Source organism: Triticum urartu, chromosome 3A (assembly GCF_056163025.1).
Source record: "Triticum urartu cultivar PI428250 chromosome 3A, HENAU_Tu73, whole genome shotgun sequence".
Taxonomy (NCBI): Eukaryota; Viridiplantae; Streptophyta; class Magnoliopsida; order Poales; family Poaceae; genus Triticum; species Triticum urartu.
Window position 1 is genome coordinate 294,331,759 of NC_141875.1, and position 14,320 is coordinate 294,346,078.

Here is a 14,320-nt window from a genome sequence, read left to right on the forward strand (position 1 = left end):
ATCTACTTCAATGTTTTGGGGTGAAGTATAGCGGTTCTTGAAACACTTTTTGGAAAGACGTGTCTACTTCAATGATGGGCTCATAGGGGCCTAAGTTAGCAAAGCATATGGGAAAACGAACCCAATCTACACATACTCGGGCTGTCCATGGATAGTGTTGGACAATTCGAAAGAATCAAGGTTATAAATATGCAAATGCATGCATATTTATAACTATGATGCTTTCGAACGGGAGACACATATTGGTTACGCATACTGATGATTCAAGACACATATATAGCTAGCTATCAAGTTTCATCGGAATAGATCAAATAATTAATGGGGGAGGAGGACATGTCATTTGTGCTCACCCACGAACGAAGGGGCAGAGCTTGTCAAACGCACGGCGAGGTCGTCGAACACCAAACCTCGAAGCGATGAAACAACTGCACATTTAAAACTACCCGATCAACACAATTATATATGATGTTTTTCATAACAAAATTGAAAAATATATGACCTAACTAATAATTCACAAATATATGACCCCGTCGGCCTCTGGAAGGCCAAAGAACACCTTTTCGGGAGGTGTCGGGGGTCGGGGTGTCGTGTCGGTGTCGGTGTGCCGTGTCGGGGTCGGGGTGCTGTTTCGGGGTCGGGGGGTCGGGGTGTCGTGTCGGTGTCGGGGTGCCGTGTCGGGGTCGGGGTGCTGTTTCGGGGTCGGGGTGTCATGTCGGGGTCGGGGTGTCGGGGTCAGGGGGTCGGTTGTCGGGGTCGGGGTGTCGGGTCAGGCTCGGTGTCGGGGTGTCGGGTCAGGCTCGGGGTCGGGGTGTCGGGGTGTCGGGGTCGGGGTGCCGGGTCGGGGTCGGGGTGCCGTGTCGGTGTCGGGGTCGGGGTGTCGGGGTCGGGGTGTCGTGTCGGGGTGCCGGGTCGGGGTCGGGGTGCCGGGTCGGGTCGGGTTTTCCCCTCTTTTTTCCTTTTCTTCTTCTTCTTCCTCTTCTTCCTTTTCTTCCTTTTTTCCTTCTTCTTCTTCTTCTTCTTCTTCTTCCTCCTCCTTTCCTTTTTCCTCTTCTTCTTCTTCTTCTTCTTCTTCTTCTTCTTCTTCTTCTTCTTCTTCTTCTTCTTCTTCTTCTTCTTCTTCTTCTTCTTCTTCTTCTTCTTCTTCTTCTTCTTCTTCTTCTTCTTCTTCTTCTTCTTCTCCTCCTCCTCTCCTCTTTTTTCTTCTTCTTCTTCTTCTTCCTCTTCTTCTTTTTTCTTCTCCTCCTCCTCTTCTTCTTCTTCCTTTCCTTTTTCCTCTTCTTCTTCTCCTCCTCTCCTCTTTTCTTCTTCTTCCTCTTCTTTCCTAAAACTAAACTAAACCTAAACCTAAACCTAAATCTAAAACTAAAACTAAATCTAAACTAAACATAAACCTAAAACTAAAAAAACAGAAAAAGGAAAAAACTAAATCTAAACCTAAAACTAAACTAAACCTAAACCTAAACCTAAAACTAAACCTAAAACTAAAACTGAAACTAAAACTAAACTAAACATAAACCTAAAACTAAAAAAACAGAAAAAGGAAAAAAAAGAGGAGGAGAGCTCACCTGGGGCAGGGCCGGTGGAGGAGGGGGGGGGGGCGGCGCCGGGCGGTAGTGGCGATGGGGCCAGGCCCGGCCGGGGCGGTGGGGCGTGCGGGGGGGGGGGGGGCGTGGCGCGGCGGCGCCGAGACGGCAGGGCGGCGGGGGCGACGGGGCGGGGGACCGGTGGGGTGCCGGGTGGTGGGGCGACGGCGCCGGGCGGCAGTGGCGACGGGGCGGGGGGCCGGTGGGGCGGCAGGGTGGTGGGGTGACGGGGCGGCGGCGCACGTGTGAAGAGCAGGGAGAGAAACAGAGAGAGAGGGGCGGGGTGGGGCGCGGCCGTTAAAGTTAGATATGTTAAATCTTTGCCATCCACCCCCCTTTGCCGTCCGCTTATTTGCTCTTTGCCGTCTGCTAGTAGACGGTAAAGAGGGGGGGCCGTTAAGTTTTTTTAAGCAGCTCGTCAGTGGGGCCCCCTCCCTCTTTGCCGTCTGCTAGCCGACGACAAAGAATCTTTGCCGTCTGCTAGCGGACGGCAAAGAACTGGCTGATGGCAAATGTCTTTGCCCTCAGCCAGTTCTTTGTCATCTGCTTTTGGGTAGCTGATGGCAAAGAGCTTCTTTGCCGTCTGCTAGCAGACGGCAAAGAGCTGGCAGATGGCAAAGTAGTTGATTCCAGTAGTGTGTAAGCAAATTCTTAAGCTCATTGAAAGCGTTATCTTGGGATGGTCCCCAAACAAAAGGCGTATTCTTCTTGCTCAAAGCATGCAAAGGCGAAGCAATGGTGCTAAAATCTTTCACAAAGCGACGATAGAAACCCGCAAGGCCAAGAAAGCTACGCACTTGTTGCAAATTGGTTGGTTGGGGCCAAGTCTTAATAGCATTGATCCTGGACTCATCAACATGAACACCCTTAGAAGAGACAACAAAACCCAAGAAAACGAGTTTGTCAACGCCAAAAAGGCATTTCTCCATATTAGCATAGAGATGCTCTTTCCGAAGAGTTTGTAAAACGGTTCGGACATGGGTGACATGCTCTTTGAGAGACTTGCTAAAAACAAGGATATCATCGAAGTAGACCACAACAAACACACCAATATAAGGGCGAAATACATGATTCATAAGACGCATAAAAGTACCCGGTGCTTCCGATAGACCCATAGGCATGACTAACCACTCATACAAGACAAACTTGGTATTGAAAGCGGTTTTCCATTCATCACCTCTTGTATGCGGATTTGATAGTAACCACTTTTAAGACCAATTTTTGAAAAGATAGTGGCACCACTAAGTTCATCAAGCATATCATCAAGGCGTGGAATGGGATACCTATAACGAACAGTGATAGCATTGATAGGTATACAATCGGAGCACATGCGAAAGCTACCGTCTCATTTTGGCACAAGAATGACCGGGATGGCACAAGGGCTCAAACTTTCATGCACATGTCCATGGTCTATGAGATGTTTTACTTGCCTTTGTATTTCTTCGGTTTCTACGGGGTTGACGCGGTAGGGAGCTTTGTTCGGTAACGGTGCTCCGGGGATGAGGTCAATGCGGTGTTCGATGCCTCGTAGTGGAGGTAGTCCCGGAGGTAGCTCGTCGGGGAAAACATCTTGAAATTCCTGCAAAAGAGAAGACAACACTAGAGGAAGAGTGTGAGAGGTGTTAGCTTGTGATGCATTGTCCTTGCACAAAAGGGCATAGTGTAGGAAACTAGATGGGTTCTCACACACTCCCCTTATCTCACTTTTGGTGGCAAATAGGACTAAGTTCTTCTTTTCACTCATCGTGGAGGTGTTCGATTTGGGCTTGTGGCGCTCACTCTCTTTTTGGTGGCTCGCTCTCTCACTATTATCTCCACGATGGGTGGCTTGCTTGTCGGCGATCACTTGGCTTGGAGACATGGGATGAAGTACGTACTCCTTTCCTTTTATCTTGAAGATGTAGTGGTTCGTGCGGCCGTTGTGCATGACTCCTCTAGCAAATTTCCATGGGCGTCCAAGGAGAAGGTGGCAAATGGTCATTGGAATAACGTCGCACTCCAAAGTGTCTTCATAGGAACCAATTTTGAAGGAGACTTGTACTCGATGCTCAACTTGGATAGTGCCGGAGTCGCTAAGCCATTGCACTTTATACGGATGTGGGTGCTTCGTCTTGGGCAATTGGAGCTTGGAGCAAAGTTCTTCAGTTGCGAGATTATGATAACTCCCTCCATTGATGATGACCTTGACGGATCTTCCGTTGATGCCGGCCTTGGTGTGGAATATGTGGCATCTTTGGTCTTCTTCTTGGTGATGTTGGAGAGTCAAGACCTTGGAGACAACAAGAGCGGGACTTGAATCTTCATCGCAAAAGACTTGTTCCTCTTCATCATTCACTTGCCGGTGCATGGCGACTTGCTCAAGAGCGTCCATTTCTCCTTCACTCATTGAGTCATAGGTTTCGTTGTCGTTGAGGATCATGGTCCGCTTGTTGGTGCACTCGTAGGACTTGTGGCCTCGGCCTCCGCATGTGAAACATTTGAAGGAACTCGTCTTGACGGTCTCATCAGTTGGACTGGATGATGATGAAGCTCTCGGCTTGAAGTTGCTCGTAGTAGGAGGATGACTTGGAGTTGACGAAGCTTTCTTTGAACTCGACTTGTGGATGTTGCTAGTAGAAGGCTTGGTAAACGGTGTTGTAGTCGTTGAAGCTTGGATGTTGGAGAAACCGTATGATTTGGATGAGAACTTGGCATACTTGAAATCATCTTGCACTTGGCGTTCCGCTTTGGTAGCTTGATGCACTAGCTCGATGAGGTTCAAGTATGGTTGGAAGTCGGCGATCTTCTTGATAGGATGCTTGAGTCCGTTCAAGAAACGTGCCATAGTTTGCTCATCATCTTCCGTGACATTGGCTTGTATCATGGAAATCTCCATCTCCTTGTAGTACTCTTCAACGCTCTTGGTTCCTTGCTTGAGTAGTTGGAGTTTCTTGAAGAGGTCACGGTTGTAGTAGGTAGGCACAAAGTGTGCTCTCATGACATCCTTCATTTGCACCCAAGTAGTGATGGGTGGTTCACCTCTTGCCTCTCAGCACTTGATAACTTGTTCCCACCAAATGAGGACATAGTCTTGGAACTCAAGGGATGCCATCGCGATCTTCTTCTCTTCTTCATAGTTGTGCAAACGGAAGATTTTGTCGACCTTCAATGCCCATGAAAGGTACTCTTCGGGATCGTTGCTTCCATTGAACTTGGGCATGGTGAACTTGAGCTTTTTGTAGCATTTCTCTTCATTGTGTTGGGGTCGGGGATGATGATGCCCATGTTGTAGATGATTGTCAAGCTCGTGTCGCTCTTGGTGAGGAGGGTTGTCAACCTCAACCTCATGTTGTTCTTGTCGTGGAGGATTTCCATTGTCGTCATGCTCTTGATGAACTTGATTTTCTTGGCAAGCTTGTGGAGGAGCTTGTCGAGCTCGAGGAGGAACTTGAGGAACTTGACGATGCACGCAAGCTTGAAATATTCGTTCTTGAATTTCTTCGCGAAGTGCTTCTTCATGTTCACGAGCTTGTCGGCCTCGGTTGGCTACGACTCGACTTGAATCTCGGAGGGCTTGTTGCGCCTCAAGTGCTTGAGCTTCACGGAGTTGTTGTTCTTGGCATTGTGCCTTTGCATCTTGTGCAACTTGGTGTAGATGCGCGCGCTCTTCCTCTTCATGTTGTCGTTGTCGTTGCCATTCTCGTGCTAGTGCAAAAGCCTCTTGGGTTTGACATTGTCGGCGCTCTTGAGAGTCGGTGTCGCGTAGAGGATTGAGGCTTGCTTGACGATTGTTGCACGTGGCACGACGTAGAGTGTTCGATGTCGGTGTACTTGAGCCGGAGAGGGTGAAGTCGGAGTGTCGACTTGAGCGAGTCCTTCTTGATGAAGATGAAGTGGAAGAAGAGCGGTTTAGCAACAAAGCGCGAATTTCGTCCATCCTTGCGTCATTCTCTTGCTTGTGATCGTCGAGCTTGTGGTCGAAGTAGTCCCTTGTATGTTGCTCGGAGATTCGCAAGTCAGCGGTGAGGTTGTCGATGCGTTCACTCATTGCTTGTTGCTCTTGATGCAAAGCATGTTGTGCACCAAAGAGGTGGCTCTTGGTGACGTAAGAGTTCATGTCATCGTCGTGCTCAATGAAGAGTGGGTTGGTAGAAGTACTTGGCCTATCCATTATTCCAAGATACACAATGTGAGTGGTAGAAAGAGAAGAACGAATACCAAATGTACCTTGACCGAAGTTGAAAGTGGATCAATGATCACTCCAATGTGGACAAGGAAATAGCACAATTGGTACCAATTCTTGTCGGTTTCTCACACCTAGACAAGTAAAAGCTTATGGTGGAGCTTGGTTAGGATGGTGGCACAAAATTTGATGCAATTGTAAGTGAGTTTCAATAATGTTGGAAAAGATTCGCAAGATTGCAATGTAACAAGTAGACCAAGCAATGTAATGTACACGGAAACACACACGCAAAGAGATAAGTGGGGTTGGGCAACCAAGGATGAGCCAAAATGTGGAATCCACAAAAATGCTCTTGTTGCACAACACTAGAGAGACGCTAGCACGATTGCACAATAGGCGGATATAAAACTTGTGCATAACCTACTAAGAAAAAATGCAACGACTTCTATCCCAAGTATGCTATATGCAAGGTGTTTCTATGCGATGATCCAAGATGATCGAGTATGATAATCTTAATGTTGTATGATGCTATGGTTCTTGCTTAAAAGCTCTTTGCTTATCTTTCCTTTTTTCTTAAAAGCTTGTTTGGCTCTTTGATGTTTGAGCTCTTTTCTCATGCAATGCTTCACGAACCAAGATAGCAATTGTGTATGCGATGACAACCTTGTGACACAAGAGATGATACCAAGATATGCAACAATGATGTATGTATGCTATGGGAAGTATGATCACTAATGTGCACAAGTCTCATTGCCGGCAATACTCAATGGCTAGTCTCGATGGGTATGCAACGGAAAGGAGTAAGGCTATGATGGCTATCAATGTAATGGCAAGAATGATGTATCAGGATACCAAGACGAGGTTACCATTCTTGCTTACGGTATGGTGTCAAAATGGTGGACCGAATACCAAGATGTAGTCGAGGTGGTCGTTGTTGATGACACGTCCGTGGCGAAGATGAGCGATGGTGATGTTGATGTCGAACCGTACCTAGATAGCCGAAACACAAAAGGATACGGAACTGCAACTCAAATTCTCAAAGCTCTAAGTAGCAAACGTGTCGGAGAGCGAAACGGGTAAGCAATGGTGGTGGTATGCGGAAGTGGTGATGGTGTATAGGTGGTAGGAGTGCATATGCGGAAATGTTGGGTGGTGGTGGTGACTAAAACTGAAACAAATCAGTTTCGTCAGGGTTCATCGGACGTCCGGGCTGGGCCGGTCGTCCGATCGTCGGACGTCCGGTATGGGTCGGACGTCCGGTGCCTGGGCGAAATTTGGGCACGGGATGAACAACTAGGGTTTGTGGTGGAGATGTGGAAATTCGTCGAATCCGTCGGATTTTGTGGATGGAAAGGGTGGAGACAAGGGGGAAAAGCTAGATCCACTCAAAACAAAGCAAATCCACGGATCAAATCCAACAAAATTTCAACACACCAACAAATCACAAAAAAATTTTGGGGCTATTTTTGTGGGGAATTTTCAAATTTGGGACAAAAACAACAAAAACTAGGCTAGCAACACAACAGGGAGGCTTCAAAATCATGATCAACGTGGCTCTGATACCAAGATGATGTAGGGTAGAACCCTAGTGGCCCGATCTTTCACGAAAGGAGCGGATCCCGTGATGAACATGAAGAACACGAGGAGGGAAACGAGGGAAATCACGTGGAAACATAAGAGAAACACTAAACCAACAAGAATGATTACACAAGTGCTAGATCCTCGAAACTAAATAGGAGATACAAGATCCAAAGTCAACAACGGACGATACACGGTAACCGATCTTCTCTGTGAGGAGGTCTTGAGTTCTTCCCTAAAAGGGGTCTTGAATCCGCTTGGGGGATCTTCTCCGTAGGAGGCTCGAATCTCCGAGGAGAAGGTAACCAAGTGGATGAGCAAAGGTCTCACACGAAATATGAGATAATCCTTTGTTGACCCTAACTAGGAGGTGGGAGAGGTCTATTTATAGTCTTAGTGCAAATGGGGGGGGGGGCAAAGTGAAGGGGTACATGGGTCTCAGCCCGCAACTGGACATAGCCAGGTGCCGGACGTCCGCTGGGGACCGGACGTCCGGTGGCTCGGGGGTGGCCGGACGTCCGGTGGCTGTCGGTCGTCCGCTCATTCTGGCTCGGATGCTGGTGTAGCGGATTTCCGGTGGCTGCCGGTCATCCGGTCGCCGGACGTCCGTTGGCGTCGGTCGTCCGCTCGTTTGGCTCTGGTGCAGGGGCACCGGTCGTCCGGTCCGGACTGGACGTCCGCTCGCTGGGGCTCGGCTGTTGCTTCAGGCTCCGGACGTTCGGTCCCGACCGGTCGTCCGGTGGCTGGGATTCCTTCCGCAGCTCTTCTTATTCTCCATCTTCCTCCTCTTCTTCTCCTTGCTCCTTAGCTTCTCCATGAAACCTGAGTATGCACAAAGTGTCCGTATGAGGTAGTAGCCATGTCTCATGTGCATCAAAGTGGAAATGTGAGAGGAGAGATGTCACCTCGGTTTCAAGAGCTCTTGCACGTGCTCGTGTCATGGGTCCGCTAGGCACTTGGTGAGACGATGGTAGGTCCATGGGGATGACCTTGGGATGCTCCGCATCACTAGAGCTTGTGCCCACCAATTAAATTATCAGGTACTTTCGTTTCTTGGTAATGATTCTAATGTTCATGAGAATATGATGCTGCCTAAATTGGATACATTTGTTTTTCTTACAAATGAAGGGCCTGGCATGGATAAGAGGGATGAACACTGGAGCAAGATCAAGCATGGAGAGGATGGCATGCGCAAGGGGAACAAGAACGGAGTTACAAGTGATGATTTCAGGACTTTGAAGCCACCATAAGGAGTGCATGAAGCCTTGGATGAAATATACAAGATGCCATTCCATAAATTTCGTCCAGAGGCTATTCTAGGTGCTGCTTCACCTTATTATTGGGCCATGGCCATGTAATTTTGAAATACTTAAGTATAGGTTGTTTTTAGAGACCGTATGTGTGGGTAAACAAGAGTTAGGGTTGGTTTCAGACCCCTCTTCCAAGGGCCACGAAATTACCCCCTCTTCCTCCATATATACAACCCTTAAGGTGTCGTTTAGACTTTGGGTTTTATTTGGATTAAAAGTTCGCCAAAGCTGCAACTTCGCGTACTTCATTTGTTTTCAACGACTAGACAAAGACGTCACAGAACCCCACCTTGATCAATAAAGCTTTCATCTTATATTCGCAATATCCACATTGCAATCTTAGTTTCTTGCTTATTCTTCGTTTGCTTGCAGGAAATAGACCCTCGTGGTCAGGTTGATCGTGCTCCGGCATGGTCAATAACCCCTCGGAAGTTGGTTTAGCGATTGCTAAGGCACGACGTCTCGCACATTCGTAGTCGAATCGTCAAGGTCAACTCCCACAGAAAATGATATCTATCTCATCGAAACATCGGGACACCCTTCCCTCTATCAAGTGGTATCAGATTTCCAGGTTGCTCGGTGAGATTTATAGTTTTTTGTAGTTTAGGTTGGGTCTGTTCTTCATACCTATAGTCCACGAAAAAGCCAAAATTTTTTAGGGTTAGTTCATCATATCCGAACCAATCTGAGCCTTTGCATAATCTTTTTAGGGTTTTGTATTGTTGAATTTGCGGTTGCATCATCGTGTCAAGTTGCTGGTCTTAGGGTCTAGTCCTTTAGAGTTTCGAGTTCTGTTCACAAGTTGTCACGCCGCCACCGCACCATCATCATCACCACTACCATATACCACCATAGTCATCACCGCTGCCATATAGCACCATCGTCGTCACCGCTACCATATACCACCATCGTCATCACCGCTGCCATATACCACCATCATCGTCACCGCTGCCATATCCCACCATCGTCATCACCGCTACTATATACCACATATCCACCGCCATCACGCTAATCTGAGTCCACCTTCATCACAGATTCACCACCAGTCCATGTTCCACCTCTCTACATATATCCGCCACCAGTCCGAGTTTCCACCAGTTTCATCTCCGCCACCAGTCCTAGTCCGAGTCCAGTATTTGTCGCTTTGTTTTTCATTTCCAGATCATGCCATACTCCGAGTCCTGACAGCGAAGGAATTCCGAACTTCCGTGTTACCCGCAGTAGAAAAATAGTTCCAGTTCTAGTCTAGAAAATTCTGGCTAGGCACTTTTTAGACCATTTGTAGACTTTTTCGAAAAAAAATTGTTGCGGACCAGCACAGTCTAGGCTCGCGTCTCTAGCATGGTCTAGCCTAGGACCAGCACAGTACCGTCGTTGAGCGTTTATTCAACTTTGCATCTCTGAATTGATTATTGTTGATATTTTTGTTACCATATCATAAGCCTTCCCAGCTCCACATACATCTATGTCATGCGTTTGACTCTCCCTGGTAATCGCTCTGTCCAAGCTTTGAGAGTTTTGACCACAACGGTTGCCGATCACCACCTGCTGCTGGGTAAGAACTGGTAAGAATTTGAGATTCGTTTGACGGATTTGTGACACACCACCACCACCACCACTTCCTAGCAGTCTGTAGGATCATATTCTTGTGTGTTTCTATTGCTGCTAACCATGTCAGGATCACAGCTGTTGAGGCTGATTGGGAGAACATGACGAACAAACAACTACATGATAAATTTCAGCAAATGATGAGTGGACGGGTGCAAGATGTGCTAAACAAATTTGAAGAGGCCATGGAGAAGATAGATGGCATTGAAAAGACATTTGAAACAAAGCTCGATAACAAGTTTAATGAATTGCTCACGCGTCTTCCACCACCACCACCACCGGCTGCACCCGTCGCACCTTTACAACAACAACAACGTCGCCTTTCGAATCAAGTGGGATGAGCACTGCGCGTTCCCCTTGAGCCTGGTCAAAATTCTGGTGCCCCTGCACCTACTATTGATGCTTCAGTGGCTCCTGCTGCCGCCGCTGAGGAGGACGTTTATGAGGGCGATTACGAGGATGAGGTTGATCAAAATCAGCACTATGTGCAACCACCAGCACCACCACCAGGTCGTCCTCATGCCTTTAATCATAATGGTAGGGCTGCAAAACCACCTCAGGTACGAGATTATGACCATGTTCCTAAATTGAAATTGAATATTCCACCATTTGAGGGTCGATATATTCCTGATGTCTATCTTACTTGGGAGTTAGAAACTGAACAACGCTTCACATGCTTACAATATCCCGAGGATAGACGTGTTGCTGCTGCTGTTTGTGAATTCACTAGCTTTGCTTCTGTTTGGTGGTCTGAACATTGTAGATTATATCCTATTCCAGCTACTTGGGCTGCTTTGAAAACTACTATGCATACTCGTTGGGTTCCACCATATTATCAACGTGAATTGCTTCAAAAATTGCAGCATTTAAGACAAGGAAAAAATTCTATAGAGGAATATATCAGGAATTGCAAACTGGTATGATTAGATGTGGTATTGTTGAGGATAACAAAGCTATGCTTGCACATTTTATGGGTGGATTAAATAAAGAGATTTAGACCATTTTAGAGTATATGGAATATAATAATATCACTCGTTTATTCCATCTTTCTTGCAAAGCTGAACGTGAAGTGCAGGATCGACATGCATTGGCACGGACTAACTTTTCTGCAGGTCGACCTTCATCATGGACACCGCGTGCATCCTCTACTTCCACATGTTCTGCTACACCGGCACCTCCGTCAGCTGCCACCTCCAACTGTGATACAAGAAAGCAGGCACAACCACCACTATCTGCCAAGAGCACACCTTCTGGGCCTGCACAGAGCACTTCTTCATCCATGGCATCAACAGGGCAAACACATGATATTATTTGTCGTCGTTGCAAGGGTGGAGGTCATTATGCGAGAGAATGCCCATCTAAACGTGTGATGATTGTTACTAAGGATGGTGGGTATGAGTCTGCTAGTGACTATGATAGGGAGACTTTGGCTCTTATTACAAGTGAAGAACAGGTGGAGATGATTCTGATTATGAGACGCAATACATGGCTCCTAAAGACGCTGACATGTATGAATGTTTAGTTGCTCAACGTGTTTTGAGTGTGCAAGTCACCCAAGCTGAGCAAAATCAGAGGCATAATTTGTTCCATACAAAGGGAGTTGTGAAGGAACGTTCTGTTCGTGTCATCATAGATGGAGGGAGCTGCAACAACTTGGCTAGCATGGAGATGGTGGAGAAGCTATCTCTCACCACAAGACCACATCCACATCCTTACTACATCCAATGGTTCAACAACATCGGCAAGGTTAAGGTAACATGTACTGTTCGTATGCATTTTAGTATATCCACATATGCTGATTATGTGGATTGTGATGTGGTACATATGCAAGCATGTTCCTTATTACTTGGTAGCCCATGACAATTTGATTAAAATTCTGTACACCATGGTAGAAACAATAAGTATACTCTTGTTCATAAGGATAAAAATATTACTTTGCTTCCTATGACTCCTGATTCCATTTTGAAAGACGATATTAATAGAGCTCATAAAGCAAAATAGGAGAAAAATAAGAGTGAAAATCACATTGTGGCAAAAGAATTTGAGCTACAAATGAAGCCTAATAATAAACCATCTAGTGTTGCTTCTGAAATTAAATTGAAAAGTGAATGTTTACTTGCCACCAAATATGATATTGATGATCTAGATTTCAGCAAATCTGTGTGCAAAGAGGTGTTATTTTCTTTCGAGGATGTACCTTCCTGTTTGCCTCTTGCTATCACTAACATTTTGCAGGAGTTCGCTGACGTCTTTCCACAAGACGTGCCACTGGGATCACCACCTATTCGAGGGATTGAGCATCAGATTGACTTAATTCCCGGTGCTTCGCTGCCTAACTGTGTGCCATACCGTACCAATCGAGAGGAGACGAAGGAGATTATGCGTCAAGTACAGGAGCTGCTCGACAAAGGTTATATACACGAATCTCTTAGTCCTTGTGCTGTTCCTATTATATTAGTGCCAAAAAAGGATGGTACATCACGTATGTGTGTTGATTGTAGAGGCATTAATAATATTACTATTCGTTATCGTCATCCTATTCCTAGGCTAGATGACATGCTTGATGAATTGAGTGGCTCTAGAATATTCTCCAAAGTTGATTTGCGTAGTGGATACCATCAAATTCGTATGAAATTGGGAGATGAATGGAAAACATCATTTAAAACTAAGTTTGGATTATATGAGTGGTTAGTCATGCCTTTTGGGTTAACTAATGCACCTAGTACTTTCATGAGATTAATGAACGAAGTTTTACGTGCTTTCATTGGACGATTTGTGGTAGTCTATTTTGATGACATATTGATTTATAGCAAATATTTGGAGGAACATTTGGAACATTTACATGCTGATTTTATTGCTCTACGTGATGCACGTCTGTTTTGGTAACCTTGGGAAGTGCACCTTTTGCACCGACCGAGTATCTTTTCTTGGCTATGTTGTTACTCCATAGGGAATTGAAGTTGATAAAGCCAAGATTGAAGCTATTGAGAGTTGGCCGCAGCCCAAAACGGTCACACAAGTGAGGAGTTTTCTTGGCCTCACTGGATTCTATAGGCATTTTGTGAGAGATTTCAGCACCATTGCTGCACCTCTCAATGAGCTTACAAAGAAGGATGTGCCTTTTGTTTGGGGTACCGCACAGGAAGAAGCTGATGTAGGGTAGAACCCTAATCGGCCGATCTTTCACGAAAGGAGCAGAATCCCGCGAAGAACACGAGGAACAAGAGGGTGGAAACGGGGGGTGGGGGACACACGAGAGAATCACTCAACCAACAAGAAATAGTCGCACATGTGCTAGATCCTCGAGTACATAAAGTAAGATACACGATCCACGATCAACTAGGGACGATACATGGTAACCGGTCTTCTCCGTGAGGAGGTCTTGAATCCAAAGGGATCTTCTCCGTAGAGGCCGCGGTCTATCTCGTGGAGTAGATCCGATGCGGATGAGAAATTCTCTATCTCTAAAACGAGCTAAACCAATGCTAACCCTAGAAAGTTGGACGAGGTGGAGTATATATAGTCTAGGGGGAGAAGGGATAGACGGGCCTCGGCCCTTCGCTGTGCGCAGACAGGGGAGGCCGGACGTCTGGGCTAGTCGGGCCGGATGTCCGGGCTTTCAGGCGACGCCGGATGTCCGGGCTGGGGAGGCCGGATGTCCTGCTTGGAGTGGTGGCCTTTGTTGCTCTCAGTTTCGGAGGGGCCGGATTTCTGGGCTGGTGGCCAGATATACGGGGGCTCGGGAGAGGCCGGATGTCCGGGCTGTCGGGGCCGGATGTCCGGGGCTTGTAGCTTCTAGCGGCTGAGCTGCTGTAGGGGATGACGCTCCAGGGGCTGGATGTCCGGGGCCTGGGAGATGCTCTTGGCTCCTTCCGTTGGTTCTCCTCATCCGTGGACTTGGGGACTTGTACATCTTCATGCGCATCTTCGGGAGGGTCCTCTTGGTGCCTAATCATGCACAACACCTCGGACTTAGGTAGTAGCCATGTCTCATGCATAGAAAGGGGAAGTTCGGAGAGGAGTGAGTTCACCTTATCTTCGATAGCCTTGGCTCGGGCTCGTGTCATTGGTCCAAGTGG